This window comes from Canis aureus, chromosome 6, assembly GCF_053574225.1.
Source record: "Canis aureus isolate CA01 chromosome 6, VMU_Caureus_v.1.0, whole genome shotgun sequence".
NCBI classification, from domain to species: domain Eukaryota; kingdom Metazoa; phylum Chordata; class Mammalia; order Carnivora; family Canidae; genus Canis; species Canis aureus.
The window spans coordinates 61,279,723-61,296,721 of NC_135616.1; the positions used below are offsets into that span (position 1 = coordinate 61,279,723).

The following is a 16,999-nucleotide window of genomic DNA, read 5'->3' on the forward strand; positions in this document are numbered from 1 at the left end:
TAGTAGTAGTAGATATTTTAGGTTTTTATGAAATTAAGGCATTCTGTCCAGCTAGCCACATTAAACACTGGGAAAATGTTTTTTTCCCCGCAACTGGCTCAGTCCTGGAAGTCTTACTGCAACTAGGTTGCACAACCATTGTCATGAATGCTCATAAGACACGAGTTTGGGGGGTTTTGTGTTTTGTTTTCTTATAACTAAGCTGAATGACCAGCCTTGGTGAGTATACAGTCTTTTAAGTCTGAAGCAAGAGATAGAAAGCTCGTGTTTTCTTTAATTTCTTTCTTTACTTTTTTTTTTTTTTTTTTTGGCTGCCCTGTCATTAGAAACTTTCTGAACACTAATGAGAGGGGAAATTTGGATACGCTTTGTAGCATACTTGCCCGTGCAATGTAACTTTTGGCTTTCCATGAATGCTGAATAGTGTATGGTCTATCCAAAACCCTTTTAGTCATGTTGTCAGAGCAAGACAGGCTTCTCTGGGAAAAGTGAACAAGAACCAGAAACATAGAGTGGGCTGCTTTGTCAATTCTCTTTCCCTGCATAGAGCGATAGGACAACAGGAAGAGAAGGAGCTGTGGCATCAGGAAGAAAGAAAGATAGGTAAGCCAAGGATCCATTCCTCTTTCCTTTTTTTTTTTTTTTTTTTTTAGATTTTATATATTTATTCATGAGAGAGACAGAGAGAGGCAAAGCCATAGGAAGAGGGAGAAGCAGGCTCCCTATGGGGAGCCCAATGCAGGACTCAATCCCAGGACCCTGAGATCACGACCTGAGCCAAATGCAGATGCTCAACCACTGAACCACCCAGGTGCCCCTCTTTCCTTTCATTTCACTGTATAACAGAATAGATTAGTTTAATAAGGGGCTCAATACAAAAGCTCCCTGCTGGAGCCAGACCTCAGTTCATGCTTGTCTCTTCCTTTCTCTGACTGTAGGAGCCTGATCCTCAGTCTCCTTATCTGTAAAATGGAGGAAATGGCCCCCACACATCACAAAGGCAGTGGGATGACGAAATGAAAGAAAATATGTCAATCATCAAGCACAGTACCTAGCCGGTCATAAAATACACAAAATTATCATTTGTTATTATTGTGGTTGCTTATGAAACTGGTGCTTTTCCCCCAGATTGCTCCAATTTCCTGAGATTTATTTGGCTCTTTGGAAGTTTCTAAGAAATTCAAGTAGGCAAATTTGTTAAGCACCTCTTTTAAAGACTGTGTACTTTTTCCATACTCAACAATGAGTTGTAATAGAAATGAAGAAATACTCCTGTTTCTGATTTGTTGAGATTTTAAAAATAAAAAAATCCTGGGCCACTGACTTGTCTGCTTCCAAACTCAAAACTTTCTCCATTATGCTGGAGATAGAAAGATGTTCCAAAGGCAAAAAGCAGTGCACTCTTGTTCCCACCATCTTCATCCTTGCATAGGTATATAGTCATAATGACGCAACTGTTTTTAATTCTTGGATTATTTTGCTGGAAATTTTTTTTAAAACTGGGCTAAGCAAAGAGTTTGCTATCATCAACAGAAGAGAAATAAACAACAGGAATTAAGATAAGCAAATGAGCTGCTCTGTATTAGAAATGTCTCTCAAGCCATAGTCTCAGTGTAGTATGGAAAACCTGTTAAGAGAACTTCCCTATTCCCAAGGAAATCTAAAGGCATGCCACCAAAGATGCACATTAATTAACTGTGTTTCCTAAGCTAGGAACCCAAAGGAATGGAACTTGCCTTCCATATCCTGCAGGCAGACACCCCATCCCTGTGGTTAATGTCCATGCTACTTCTTTTGGCTTGTCCTGCTGTTTTTATTCTTAGGTCTCTGGCACTGCTTCTTTATCTCTCAAATTTCTATTATTGAGAGTTTGTTATTTAAACAGACAAGTATATAGAGTATCTACTAGAGTTTCAGAGAAGGAAGAGTCAGGTGGTTTCAAATAGGAAAAAGGCTTGATAGAAAAGGAGAATAACTAAGCTGATATTCGAAATCACGATCAAGCTTAAATGTATAGAGAGGGGAAATGAAAAACACTTCCTCTAAAAAAAGACAGGAGCAGTGAGCCACACTCTCACTGAAGATGCTTTGTCCAACTTCCAGCTTCCCTGGTGCTGTTCCCCTGTCCTCACACCTTCTCTACAGGACAGTCTTTACCTGTCCTGCAGAATTCCACTGTAAATTTAAACTATCTCTTTATCTACTAGGTTAGGACCCTCATATATCTTCTTGATATCTCTTGCCACACTGTTACACATTACAATCCCATTATACACAGTGTATGCTTCCCCTCACTGTGTGCAACATGAGGCAAGTTCCATCTCCTTCTCCCTGTATTCCTGTTGGGCCCCAGATGATCACTCAATTACTATTAACTGAAAAGATGAATGAACAAACTTGGGAATTTGTATGGTGTGCCAGGGGGAAAACCACAGATGAGGTCTTGTATTGAGAAATAATCAAGGGGAAGCAAAGCCTATTAATAGACTCTAGAATGACAAACTGGAAGATATCTTAGCAATTGCTAATTTGATTACTTAACTTTAAAAGTTCACCTTCATTAAACATTTCCTAGGTGCCAAGTACCATGCTAAGTGATTTATATATACCACCTCATTTCATGTTCATAATGACAGAGATTATTACCATTTTAGAGATTAAAAAAAAAAAAACTTAACCTTTAGAAAGGTTAAGTGATTTGCCTAATTGGCAAAGTCTCCCTTACCACATTCTAGGAGGAAGCACTGTCTTCCAGGAAGACTAAGAAACTTTCCCAGGTCATCTGGGTTAACAGAGGTTGTGAAGGCCCTGGAATCCTGACCCTCGGCCTCATACCAAATTCTTTTTTTCTCTAGTGTCCTGTCACATGAGACCCTGAAGGACAGGCAGAGATTCAGAGACATTATACACTAAGCAACAGCATATGAGAGGATCTCAGCATAGAGATGGCACGATGGAAGTGACACTTTGTATTAGTTTGCTAGAGCTGCTATAATAAAACGCCAAACTAACGATGCACTATATGTTGGTTAATTGAATTTGAATATAAAAAAAAAAAACAGAGTAGGTGACTTAAACAGACACTATTTTCTTACTGTTCTAGAGGCTGGAAGTCTAATATGGATGCAATGGCAGATTTGCTTTTTTTCTAAGGCCTCTCATTGGCTTACAGATGGTCCCCTTCTCCCCATGGCCTCACACAGTCTTTCCTCTGTGCCCACACATCCCTGGTGTCTCTGTGTCCAAATTTCTTCTTCTTATAATGAACCCAGTCAGATTAGATTAAGAACCATCTTAAGGGCATCATTTTAGCTTTATCGCCTCTTTAATGGCCCCATTTCTGAATGCAGACACATTCTATGATACGGAGGTTAGAGCTTCAACATATGATGCACGGCGAGCACAACTCTGCCTAAAACACATCAGTAATATAAACATAGCAGTCAAATAAAGAAGCATTCAACTGTTCATGGAGAAATGCGGTGCTTTAGAAGGAAGGGACACAATCAGCCAGAGAGGTTCAAATGTGATAGGAAATGCGTCTAAACTAGAATTGTGGATAAGATAAAGAGGATACACTACAGCATCTTTTAGATGGGCCAGTCTCCCTTGTCGGGTTATTTAAAAAGAGCATGCATATGTGTGTGCACACACACATACTCTATAAATAAAACACAATACAGAACAGTTTATTCAACCCCTTCACAATTGGGAAGTACTAATCCAGGTGAACCTGTCTATTTTAAGGGCTAGGAAACTGGCTGGCCCAGTTTCACATGCTGCATTATAAACAAAGCAAGAATGTCTCCTCATCCCTGAGCCAGTTTTTGGCTTTTCTTTCCTTGACTGTCTAGTTGGCTGCTATTTTCCATTGTTTCCTTGGTGGCCAAAACTAAGCCACTATCCTATTTTAAGTTCACAAAATTTGAAATTGGAAGAAATATTCACAACCATCACCCAGGCAGAACTTCATTGTGCAAATATATAAGCTGAGGCCAAAAGATGTTAACAAACATAGTGTAGGGGCCAAGGACAGACTGCTCCAAAATGTGCCCCTTTGGCATGCTGATTATTTTAAATAAAAGTTACTTAAGAAACAGCCAGTGCAAAAAGAACACTCTGACCACCCCCCACATCCCACCCTCCCATCCCACCTTTGTCTCCACAAAGCAGAAAATAAATCTCCCATGCAAAAGGTACCCTCCCTGTACCAGAAGTTAAAGAGACATCCTTATCACCAAAGATGGGGAATTCAAAGCTGAAAAAGCTGTATGAACGATCCTTGTTACTTTTACTAAATTAGTACCCCAGCCCAAGTTAGTTTAGGATTCCCTACTAAATGAAGCACCAAACAGTAATTTATCTGTCTTGTCAATTCCTCACAGACTTACTGTCTCTGTCCAAAAAAATACAAAAACTGCCTGTCTTGGTCATTTCTTTAGGTCTTGCTTCCATGTACACAGAGTTAAACTCTGGGCTTTTTCTCCTGTTAATCTGCCTCGTGATAATTTAATTCTTAGACTAGCTGGAAGAACTTTGAAGGGTAGAAAGAAATTTTTCCTCTCCTACACTAGCCAAGTTCACCCTGTAGGAGAAAGGGCTGAACCAGGTACTCTTTCTCTTTATCCTACCACATGTCTTCCTCTCCCCTGCCCCTTACATACTCGAGCTAAAAAGGAAATACAGCCAAAATAAAAAGTATATATATATATATATATATATTAGTTTGACCAAAATTTGAAGTTGCAAAGTTATTGTTTGGTACTACAGAGTAGATTCAAGATATAAATTAGAGAGAAATGAAAAACTGAATTTATGTTTGCTCAAATTAAACTTTAAAAGAGTCATTTTCATCTTTCACCCTTTTCTAGGTTTGAATTATACTTGTAAGATGTTTACTCACAAATAGTAGATGGACTGTTTTAAAAATTCCTCTTCCCACATAGGCAATTGTGGAATACCACTACATTGACAAGTGTTAACTATATTTTTAAAATTTTTTCAAAGATATTATTTATTTGAGAGAGAGACAGAAATAGATTGAGAGAGCATGCACAAGCAGTGGGGAGGGGCTGAGAGGGAGGGAGAAGCAACTCCAAAGAACCCCACACAGGGCTCTTTGATCCCAGAATCCTGGGATGGTGACCTGAGCTGAAGGCAGATGCTCAACCAACTGAGCCATCCAGGCACCCCAAGTATTAACTAATACCATGTTCATTTTCAGAAAATGTAGAATAATGTTCTTTTACTTTAAAAAAAAAAGGATAACATTGATGACTTGGTGTTACTTTTTTAAACAATGTGACACAAAATGCTAGAAAAAAAGAGAATGTTTTGAGAGGCGTATTTACTTCTACAGCTTTCTCTCTCTAGCCCAGACAGTTTGCAAAAATCCTCCCCTAGGGAGTATTTGCGTTTTGTCGAGGGTTCCACTCCCTCCTTAATTGCTGCTTTTTTCTCATGACGTACTCAAGATTGCCACAGGAGGGAAAGCCATATCTTTTCTTCTAAACAGTCCAGGGAAAACCCCCAGGAAAATCGTCATACTGACTTAAACATTTCATGAGAACCCTTTTATTACTGAATGAAATTATCAACATTTTGGGTTTGTTTTACTTTTTTTTCAACTAACACAATAACTATTTCAGGCAGCTAGTGAGATTGACCTTGCAGTTAAAATATGGACATTGATATGATCTTAAAAGTGGAAAAAGATGACAAATCAATATAGCAGGATTGTGGAGGATCAGAGGAGCTGTACACCCACCCATTCCAGGCATTATCGGAAATTAAATGACAAAAGTGGAGATGAGCATTCTACACGTCCTGGATTGTGTTACACGGGACTGGAGTGGAAATTCACTGTTCTTTTCTCAGGTTGTAAGAAGCTTTCGAAATGTGTTTCTAGATACTGTGAATGGCAATTCACTTTTGAACTAAACAGGAAACCCTGTCTTTTGCAGGATTAAGAGCTGTGCAAGTAAGCATTTGAAAGGAATAGCCTCAGGAATTCTTTCTGTGCCACGACCAGTCTGGAAGTCTGGGAAAGCTGCAGGGACCCCCTGATACAGTAGGACGTTATAAAATTCATGAAATAGAAACATCAGATTGTAAAGAAAACCCATTATGTTGAAATACATGGAGTCCATTTGGTCTAGAAAACCCCTTATATGATATTTATATATGCTTTAGAGCCTTGCAAGCACGTTTTCTCTACGTCTGTGGAGTGTACCTATATAGTTTTCAAGTTCAGTGTGACATTTTTGAGGACAAAAGAACTAACAGCACAATAAAAGGTAAAATGATACAAAACTAAGTGCTTTTTTTGTACTATCCACCTCCGCCAGCACCAAGATGAACGTGTAAGCCCAATGTGAATATTTAGATGTTACATGAAATAAATACAGGTTGGAATAAATTAGAAACACTGTCATTTGGGATCCCTGGGTGGCGCAGCGGTTTGGCGCCTGCCTTTGGCCCAGGGCGTGATCCTGGAGATCCGGGATCGAATCCCACGTCGGGCTCCCAGTGCATGGAGCCTGCTTTTCCCTCTGCCTGTGTCTCTGCCTCTCTCTCTCTCTCCTCTCTCTCTGTGACTATCATAAATAAATAAAAATTAAAAAAAAAAAAAAAAACACTGTCATTTGCTTCAAAATATGAAATTTACATTTTCTCCACCTTTGATCAGCCAGCTAGAGAACAGTACCAAGGATATTAATAAAATCTATAAGAATGCCTCTGTTGCACTTCTGCTGGTGACATAATAAAATGTCCCAGGGGTGACACCTGGGTGGCTCAGTTGGTTAAACATCTGCCTTATACTCGGGTCATAATCCCAGATCTTGGAATCATTGAGCTCCACACCGGGCTCCCTGCCCTGCAGGAAGCCTGCTTCTCCCTCTCCCTCTGCTGACCACTCACCCTGCTTATGCTCACTCTCTCTCCATCAAATAAATAAATAAAAGCTTAAAAAAAAGTGTTCCAGTGGGTTTGTAAAAATATGAAATTAACAAAAACAGTGCCATACTCTCCCATTCAGTTTGCAAATGTTTCCTTCATTTTGGACAGGAAAAAGTTAGAGAACTATATCTAAACTGTAGCCTAACAGATATGGGCAAAAGCAGGAATAAAGTACAGAATGACTTTCTAATTCATGGCATGTCTCACAGAGGTAGGAGGAAAGGAGGACAGAAAAGAAACTTGAGTGCCAGGTAGTGCAACTGGGAAAGGTTTGCCAGAAGCAAACCTAAATGGATCAGGTCACAAAGAGCTTTCCCTCCTCACCATACTGCCCTCACCATACTGCCTGGCTTGACCCACACGGGCTCATTGCTTCCACTCATGAAAGTGCCTGGCCATCCTTTGAATAAAACTAAAGCACTTTGATGTTAAGAGGATTTATGAAAAACGTCTAACGAATTGAAGCAACAACAAGATTTTCTTTTAAACCTCGAAAAAATGTTAAGAGTCAATATTTCAAGAATATTATTTTCATTCCTGAAGAAAACCATTTCAATTATAGTAACCAGCTGTTCTCCAAAGCTCGAAGGATTGAAAAGAAAAGAGAAGGAAATGACTTTTCATTGCAAAATGAAGGGTTTATGTCAGGTTAAAGAAAGAACATCCTGAAAGCAAGGCTATAAAAGAAAAGCCTTCTCTTATGACGGTCAGTTTCTACCACTACAACTACATGTTTTAGCTATCTCTCTACTATAGAGCTATAATGCTTCAAATTCTAGCCAGCATTATCTTGAGGGAGTACTGATGGCTTCCAGGAGCCTGGAGAAGTAAGCAAATGTTAAGAAGAGCAGAGGCAGAGGTGATAGAAGGCAGACACTGGATTTAGCTAGGCACCCAATAAAGGCAGGCGCACTCTTAATCCAAGCTCAGAAGGACAACAATTCTAGCAAGTAGGACAAGAAGGAAAAAACAAACAAACAAAAAACCAGCACAATGGCTCCTAGAGCAGGTTCACTGATAATATAGAACCAGGGCCAGGAACCAGTATGGTAAAAATCCAACAGGAGTGAAAGCAACAAAGACCAAATCCCTTCCTACCACCTGATGGAAATCAAGCCAACTTGTAACTACTCCCTGCTAGTTAATAATTACCTTAGATAAAAGGTATTTATATATCTTTATATATCTGTATTCTATAAGCTCACAAATTTCTATGTACTCTTGTTTTAGGTGTTTTGTTTTTCTTTTGTGATTTTGCTTAGGACATTGGTTGTTCATCTTAAAGATTTCCAGACTTGCTTGCTTGCAAAACTTCCACTCCAGAAGAACCCAGCCATTCTAACTTCTCTGGTTTGCCCCTAGCCTGTAGCTGGAGAACAACCACATAACCTGGCAGACTGGTTTTATTTTCGCTTCAAGTTCTCAACACTCAGAAGAGGCCCTGGACACTCCACAGCATCTTTGTAAGTTTCTCTGTGCTTGCATTCCCATTCTAGAAAATCGCTTCCTTCTCCTGCTCATCTCTCACCATCCCCCACCCCCTGTCTGAGCTGAGGACCACACCTCCCTTCACTGAGAAAACAGCACCAGAGGGAAGTTTCTTACCTTTCTACCACGAAAGCAGCAAACACCCTGTACTTTTGGGTTCTCCTCTTGTTAGAGACCTGGCCCCACATGTGGCTCTTAGGACACAAATTCCCTCTCTTCCTCTGAAAAAGTACAAGACAGTCATGCTTTTCTTTTCTGAACAGTCAAAAGGACTTTCTCCTGGATGACCTGACTGGCCACCCCACGAAAGTCCCTCTCCACATTCTTTTTCCCCTGCCATGCTTCCATGTTTCTGCCCAGTTTATTGACAGACATCGCTAGAGGGCCAGTGCTCACAGGGTATCCATTTCCCCTTTCCCCACCCCCCCACCCCGCCGTGGGGGGCCCTCACCTCCCATCCCTGTGCCACCTCATTTGCACTTCCTTCACACTCTGTCCCCACCACTCCACTGAAACTGCTATTAAGATCACTAATGACCTTGCAGTATTCAAACGAAGTCACTTTTCTAGCTTCTGTTTCCCTGGAACCAAGTTCTTTGCAACCATGACATCTCCCAAATCCCTGGTTTTCCACCCAGCTCCCTCGTTTTTTTTGTTTTGTTGTTGTTGTTGTTGTTGTTTGTTTGTTTGTTTTTTTCTGGCTCAGGTGTAAATGCTCTGCCTAGAAGACCCAGCTTGAGCCACACCTTGCTCACTCCCACTCACTCATTCACCTCCCACTCACGGCTTCCCATCTGTCAGCAGCTCCATTTACCTTTCACCTCAGCAAAAGCCTTCCATCCTTCCCCTCCCCAGGTTATTCTCAGCTGTTGCAACCTGGTTGCTTTCTTTATTATCTGTTTACCATCTGCTTAACTATTGCTTCTCTCTTCCAAGAGGGAATTAATCATACCTGTTTTATTCACCCAGGTATGCTGAAAGGTAGCACTGTGCCTAGCAGTATGTATGTATGAATGAAAACTTCCTGAACTGGTGAAGGAATATATATGCACCCAGCCCTGTGATCAACCATTCCTGGTTAAGACCCAGATTTTTTTTTTAATCCAACAGGTAAGATTCTTAAGTGAGAGAGCACAGATTTTCTAAATTGCTTTCTATAAAACCTATTCTTTTTCCAAGTATTAAAAAGATACATTTTTCCTACTGTTTTCCTAGGCACATTATATAGTATATTAATAAAAAGCTGGAAATTATTTTACTCATGGAAAATCATAATTTATACAAGACTGTTTTTACTCTGACAGTAATTCACAAGGTATTACTCAACCTAATCAATCTGTCAATCTAAAACATAATTTAAACAGTAAGAGCTTTTGCAAACACTGAATGAGTCTCACAAAATGGATTCTTTTATTGCTTTTCCTTGACAGCAGGGGCATTGTTTGTGATGCAGATAAGGAAAAAAATCCCATGTAACTATTGTGAACTTTTATGTATTTTAAATATAAAAAAATCCTTCCTTGGAGATCATCACAAAAAAGAAAGAAAGAAAGAAAGAAAGAAAGAAAGAAAGAAAGAAAGAAAGAAAGAAAGAAAGAAAGAAAAGACAAGAAAAGACGAAAAGAAAAAAGAAAAGAAAAGAAAAGAAAAGAAAAGAAAAGAAAAGAAAAGAAAAGAAAAGAAAACTAAGTAGGGGCACCTGGTGGGCTCAATCAGTTCGGCCTCCGACTCTGACTCTTGGTTTCAGCTTAGGTCAGAATCTCAGGGTTATGGGAGCGAGTCCTGTGTCCAGCCTACACAAAGTCTACTTGGGATCTCTCTCTGCCCCTTCCCCCCAACTCCCCGCCCATGCATGTGTGCGTGCACAAACACATACACACACTCTCTCTCTCCCTCTAAATAAAGAATCTTAAAAAAAAAATAAGTACCAAGTATTAGACTATAAGTAACCATCTTAAGAGTGTGCAATTTTTAACCAGGAAATCTCTTTAAATTAAAATTTTTGTTATGTGAAATCTTCCTAAAATATGTTATTAGTATCTTTTTCTAAGGATCAAGGACCCAACAATACTTTGAAGTCTTTAACTGAACATGAATTCCCATCATAAATTGAAAAATTGAAAGTAGTAAAAAATTAAAAAAAGTAGTGATTTAGAAGACTGTGTTGTGAATGATGGAATTGCTCTAGTGTTATCTCATTAAGGCCGAAGTCCATGACCTCAATCAATTTTAAATTCATTAGTCTTTTCTTCATGACAGTTGAATGGAAAGGAATTTAATACCTGTTTGATGTTTGTGATATATATAACAAGGGACTGATGGATATTAAGAAATCTGAATTACAGATGCAGGTATCTATACGGCAGGTTCTCATAGCTACATGCACCTTTAGGCACTGTTCCCCAAACTGCTTTTCTATAAATTCTTACATAATTGCTTTAAATTACTTTTCTCAATACTTTCATAATATGGAACCAAAAACACGTAAAAAAAAAGTCTACAAGATAGATTACTCTTTCATTTCAATAAATTAAAAGTGAGAACCCAAAGAAAACAAAAGATACCATTTATTTATTTGCCCCCAGCCTATCCTAGGCAGAAGAGATCTTTTCTGATCTCTTCTACAACTATGAATCCAGAATCCAGCAAGAATACCTCCTTCCATAAGGGGTCTAACATCACAGTTTACAGTCCATGTATTGCACTCAACCTGCTTATCTTGTAATGCCATGGGCAGTAGAGTATGGAGCAAATTGAAAGTATGTCAATTTACTGACTAAAATGCAGAAGCTATTCACTGACCTTGGTTTCTAGTGGCACAGCGGCATCCAGCAACCAAACCTGACCCACTCTACATCAGTTCCTAAGAAGTTACACATAGGCATGATACACCATCTTGGAACAAAAGTTGGTTTTCACCGCTGAAAAGGAGTATCTGGTTGACCATAAGCTCCTGGATTGTTCGGAAAGGTCAAATAATGATAAATCCAAGGTCAGAGTAACCATTTTGACACAAACGCTTTAGGTCAACTTCCAGGATTAATAAGAACTAAAAAGAGCCATAGGCTCTGTAGGTTATACTTAGAACATTCTAAGAGAATGCTCCACTACCACATGGAAGTAAAATCTTTGGTAAAATTGGTACTTATATAACTCATAATGTGTCTATTTTTGTACTTTTGGCTAAAACTTCATATTCTTCATATTCTCTCCAAGTGGCATATATCTATGTAAAATACTACATACCTCTAAGACAAAACATTCTAAATCATACACTACTTTTTCAATCAATTTTTAAATGCTTGTGTAACTTCCCTATTATGTTAATCAGTAGCCCAGATATAAGAGCAGAACAATGGAGTTAATAAGGAATTAGGATGCATATTTTCTGGTTCTTCCCCTATAATTTTTCTGATGTTAATAAAAATTAGAAGAAGTTGACAGCTTTAATAGCTTGCATCAAAATTGAAAATATAACTCAATCACTTGGAACATAAAATGCATGAAAACAGAAATTGTAAGGCTTGGGCATTAAACAAATGATTTGACTTTTCAATCTCTCTCTTTTCACATCTTTGAAATGGGAATACGTACTCTGCTAACTTACATGGTTATTGTGGGAATGAAGTTATTAAGCAACCCCTTTATAAGCCACAAAATGCTATGCAAATGAAAGGTATTATTGGCCCCCTGATATTTTTTCCAACTGAGTAATCAAAAAAACAAATTATAAATTAAATAGTAAAATCAAAACCTAAGCAAGATAAGCTCAGTATTATATATGTATATATATGAGTTTTATATTATATATATATATATATGAGTTTTATGTATTATAAGATCATGAAATTATCCATATGATGGACATTTGCTTTCTCATTCAAAATCTACCATTACCTGAAATGCCTGAATTTCCCTGCACACTCCAGAAGTCAAGAAAATGGGGTAGTAGATTAAGAAAGAGGGACCAGGGCTTCACAAATGTGTGTGCTGAGAAGGAATAAAGAAGAAAATGGTGCAATCTCTCCTCTTTATCCCAGCAGCTGTCAAACTCAGATAAGGATCACTTATCAGCTTGCTGAGTCTCACTGAAGTCATTTGAATTCATTAAAATAAGAACTATCTTCCAAAATTGAGAAAAGCAGTAGAGAATTTTCTACTTCCAGTTTAACATTTAGCCTTTGATATTAAGGCCCCCCAAACACTTCAAAATTATTGAGGACCTTAAAGGGACTTGGATTATATGAGTTATTTCTATTGAAATTTACCATATTAGGAATTAAAACTGAAAAATAAAATATTTAAAAATCACATTGAAAGAGGCAATTCATAAATATAGACATGAGTGGCCACTATAAAATTAGCCAACCTTATTTCTGAAAAAAAGTATAAATTTAAACAAGATACCCTTTTAGACAACCATTGACTAAGTTTTTGAATCTGTTGTTGTTTGTTCTGTTTGAGTGATTACACCGTGTTAGCATATAGAATTCTACTCTTCTATAGTGCTTATAAATTGATACAATTTTTCTCAAGAGCAAAATGGCAAAAATAATTCCATGATATTTTGTTAAATATTTTTGAGAATCCTCCAAACACTCAATTGTTATGATTATTCTGATTTCACAGTTGAAAAAAGAGTGTTTTGATAAAAAACTGGCTTATGATCTCACAACTTTGTAGGTTAAAACCTGGTATGCACTTTTAAAAATCTATCCAAAGGAAGTACAAAGATGTGTACAAACACTTATAAAAAGAGCTGAAACATTATTTAGAATAGAAAACTAATCCACCTAAATATCCAACAATTTGGGGATCCCTGGGTGGCGCAGCGGTTTAGCGCCTGCCTTTGGCCCATGGCGTGATCCTGGAGACCCGGGATCGAATCCCACATCGGGCTCCCGGTGCATGGAGCCTGCTTCTCCCTCTGCCTGTGTCTCTGCCTCTCTCTCTCTCTCTCTGTGACTATCATAAATAAATTTTAAAAAATTAAAAAAAAATATCCAACAATTTATAATCAACCAATATAATATTTCCACAGGCTACAAACTACATCACGGTGAGAACCACTCTTGCTCATGGATAGATTGCCATTACTTGCACAGCACCTAACACATAGTAGGGACTCAATAATATTTGTTTCAGATATGAATGAATACAAAATTATACACGAGTATAAAAAAATCATATGTTAACAGAAAACTTCATGACTGAGGACTAAGCATGTTATAAAATAGCAACTATGTGTTAAACTAATGAAACAAGGAGGCCATTAGACGAGGTGACTCTAATGCCTCGATGGCCTACATAAGCAAACCAAAATCTAAACTGCTCTAAAAACTAAACCTACAGAATTGAAACGTAAAGACAACCAATCACAAACAGCCAACTAGGCTTTAAACTAGGGGCAATCAATAATTTTGTTATGTTGACTCCACTCTTTCTTTACAGAAGTCTCTCCTTGGAGATCCTGTTGGGAAAGAGCTTCTATCCACTTCCCTTTGGTGCTGTCCCTATCTAATCAAGTTTTATTCAAACAAACTCTTAAAATTTTTGACATGCCTCAGTTTACCTTTTAAAAATGTAATAACAATTCTGTAAAATTTACATGTGAATGTATGTATAGAAAAATGCCTAGAAGTAAAAACAGATATATATTCATGAATTTGTGTCTCTTTGTCTCCTTTGTCTCTGTACTTATGTATAATAGTCCATAAATCTGTTGACTGAATAAATGAATGAATGACATTTTTAAGAGTTATCCCTTGAGGAGATTATAGGTCATCTTTTTCCTTTCTTCCTTTGCAATTTTCTATATCTAATGAAATTTAAACAGTGACCAGGAATTACCTTTGTAAAAAACAAGGATATCATAAAAGAATCCTCCTGGGAAACATTGTCAGGAATTTTGGAATAAAAGCAAGAAATACAGACATCCCATAATCCAATAAAATATAACTTGTATCTTCTTTTCCTGTTTGTTTTACTTACTGCATTCAGCAATAAAAAATATCAGATGCTACAGAAAAAGGCAAGCTCAACATCATACAGTTAGTTCTAAGGGTTGAGTCAAGAATCTAGGTCACTTGGTTTTCAGGCAAGTAGTTTTTTCCATTACACCAAATTGCTTAGATAAGTTCCAGAATGCTAATTGAATAAATGGCAACATGGACACTGCAATATTCATTGTTCAATAGTTCCTATAAGAAAATGATTTATTATTTAATATTAGTAGAAAACTCCAAAGTTCAAGAAACTACTACATGTTCATGTGACATGAATTGTTTTGAAGGGTTTGTGATCATCCTAATGGTGTCTCCAAATTTGTGCATGTTGGAGAAGCATACACACATACACACATTATTCTGGGGAGAGGAGTCTATAGCTTTCATAAGATGTGTAAAAGGTTCTGTGGGTAAAAAAAAAAAGTTGAGAATAATTAAAGCTATAAAGTCTACAAGCAAGAGGAGGGAAATAAACTGAAGGCAAATGAAAGGCTTATGAGAGAGGAAAAGGAACCACAGCAACTGTGTCTTCCTCTTTTTTATTCCTGGAACATATGTTTTAATATTAAAATGATTTGGTCTCATGATTTTGCTTTCTAAGCAGTGACACCAGGAAAGAAAAATATTGATGGGTTAAAAACCATCAGGCCAAATTATTTCTATGGAATGAACTTTATCAGGTCCTAGGAAACCTATTTAACAATTTTCCTTCCCTAATTAAACATAAATGCAAAATACCCCAATAGGGACTTAAAATGTTAAAATGTATCATTTAATAATTTTCCTTTTCCTACTTAAACACAAATTTGTTTAAGTAGGAAAAGGAAAATTATTAAATAGTTTTCTTAGTTTCTTGACCCACAAATTGTGCTTGCCTTTTCAGGAAGTTTGTAAAGCTGCTTTGAGCAAAGGCAGAATACACACTTCTCTGTGCATTTCACAATTATTGCTTAATTTAAAATTTAACTCTTCCTTGGCTCAATGAAAGAAGTAAATACTTGTTTCTTATCCCACCATCAAACTTGATTGTCAGGGTCTAAGGACTTCTGGAGTAAAATTTAAAAATTCTTAACAGGGTTTGATTCCCTGCAAATATCTCTTGGGCTACGATTCCAAATTCCTGCAACAAACAGAAACAAAACACAACACAAATCCTCCTCGAACTCAAAGGGTTATATATGCAAACATCATAAATGAGAATTGACACCCATCCAAATGAGATGCTTCTGAGTGTAGACTTCATCCATCCACCTTAGCTGAATAAATGCTTACATCATCAACTAATGTGAAGAGCATGTCCTGTTCTAGTTTTTGAGATGAAAATCATTATTTTTACAGCTACCATTATGAGTTGTAAGAGCTTTAGATATGTTAAGCCACTCTTCTTTCAGATCCAAATGCCCTTTTAAACTTCTTAGTCTAAAACGAAATGACCAAAAGAGTATTCACGCTCAAAACTTAACCTTACTTCTTGTTCTCTCAAGTCTTTCCCAGCATCTAGGTTTGAGCTTGGTTCTCCTGGCAGGTCCAACAACTTAGGGAAGGGCGAGTTAGAGTACCAGGCGTCTTACACACGATTCTCTTTTCAACATCGTCTTTCTTTTCGCCTAACCCCGCAGCATATGAAAACCCCAGGGATGCTTTTGCATAAGTTATGGCAATGACTTGTTTTCTTTCTTTCTTTCTTCCTTTTTTTTTTTTTTTCACTGCAACCAGACGGAGCCCCCCAGGTCTCCCCGCTTAGGAGCACAGCGAGGTTGGGGCGCCAGGGCGCAGCGTCACGTGGAGTCCAACCGAGAACCACCTCTGCCCAGGGGAACGTGCGCTTTCCGTCCGGGCTCTGGATGAGGGAATCCCCTCCTGGTCCCACTCCCCTGCACCTTTCAGACCCCGAGAAGCAAGCTGGCACTTGTTAGAAAGAAATTAAAATCCCTGACCTGTGTCTGGTTTCCAAAAGGCAGAGAGAGAGAAGACGCAGACTTTGTAAGGCAGTGGATCCCAGGTTTGCCTCCGTCCTTTCTCCCTTCCAAGTAAGATACAGACCTCAAGCTAAGGAGGTGGAGGGGAGGGGGGGAAGTGGAGCGGGGCGAGAGTAAATATATTGCTTACTGTTCCCCGAGTTACATGAGATTCTTCTGGCTCCTTTTGGCCTCTAGCTTTCAGTCGGGATCCTTTTTCGGCGGGGACTGCGGAGAAGTTCAAGTCTGATCCTTGGTAGGAGGAGCTAAAATGTGGGCTGGTTTCCTTTAGCTTCTGCAAGCTGTTTAAGGTGGAATGAAAGAGGAAGAGAGGGAAAGCTGTGTTCTCGCAGAAGCAGAGATCTTAAACGTAAATGTTTACTTGCCAGGCTGAAGTCACAAAACGTGCTTAAAGTAATGCGTAAGTCACCTGGTCCTAAACCTCATGGATGTGTGTGTGTGTGTGTGTGTGTGTGTGTGTCTGGAAGCACCTATTGTGCTCAAGCAGTTACTGCTTCCTCTTCCCACCTCCCAAGTGCCCAAACAAGTCAGAACAAAATTGAAGAGCTAAATAGCATCTGCATTCTT

The 16,999-nt window shown here is 38.3% G+C and overlaps 1 protein-coding gene and 1 long non-coding RNA gene across 10 annotated transcripts in view; one reads left to right on the forward strand and one right to left on the reverse strand.

Moving 5' to 3' along the window:
* Positions 1 to 16,735, reverse strand: part of PLA2G4A (phospholipase A2 group IVA) — a 150,883-nt gene extending 134,148 nt beyond the window's left edge. For 2 of the 9 annotated variants that reach the window (XM_077901890.1, XM_077901889.1), the window contains exons 1-2: positions 16,563 to 16,729; positions 8,566 to 8,669 (exon numbers count right to left, since the gene is read on the reverse strand). The gene's annotated coding sequence lies outside the window, so the exon portion shown is untranslated. Of the gene's footprint in view, positions 1 to 8,565; positions 8,670 to 16,390; positions 16,543 to 16,562 lie in introns of those variants that run through there. The other 7 variants (XM_077901894.1, XM_077901892.1, XM_077901893.1 and 4 more) reach the window with 6 other exon arrangements.
* On the forward strand, positions 444 to 12,210 carry LOC144316221 (uncharacterized). Its single transcript, XR_013382070.1, has 4 exons — positions 444 to 603; positions 8,223 to 8,423; positions 9,418 to 9,558; positions 9,879 to 12,210. It is a non-coding gene; the product is annotated as an uncharacterized LOC144316221 (long non-coding RNA).
* Positions 16,736 to 16,999: the final 264 nt, after the last annotated feature.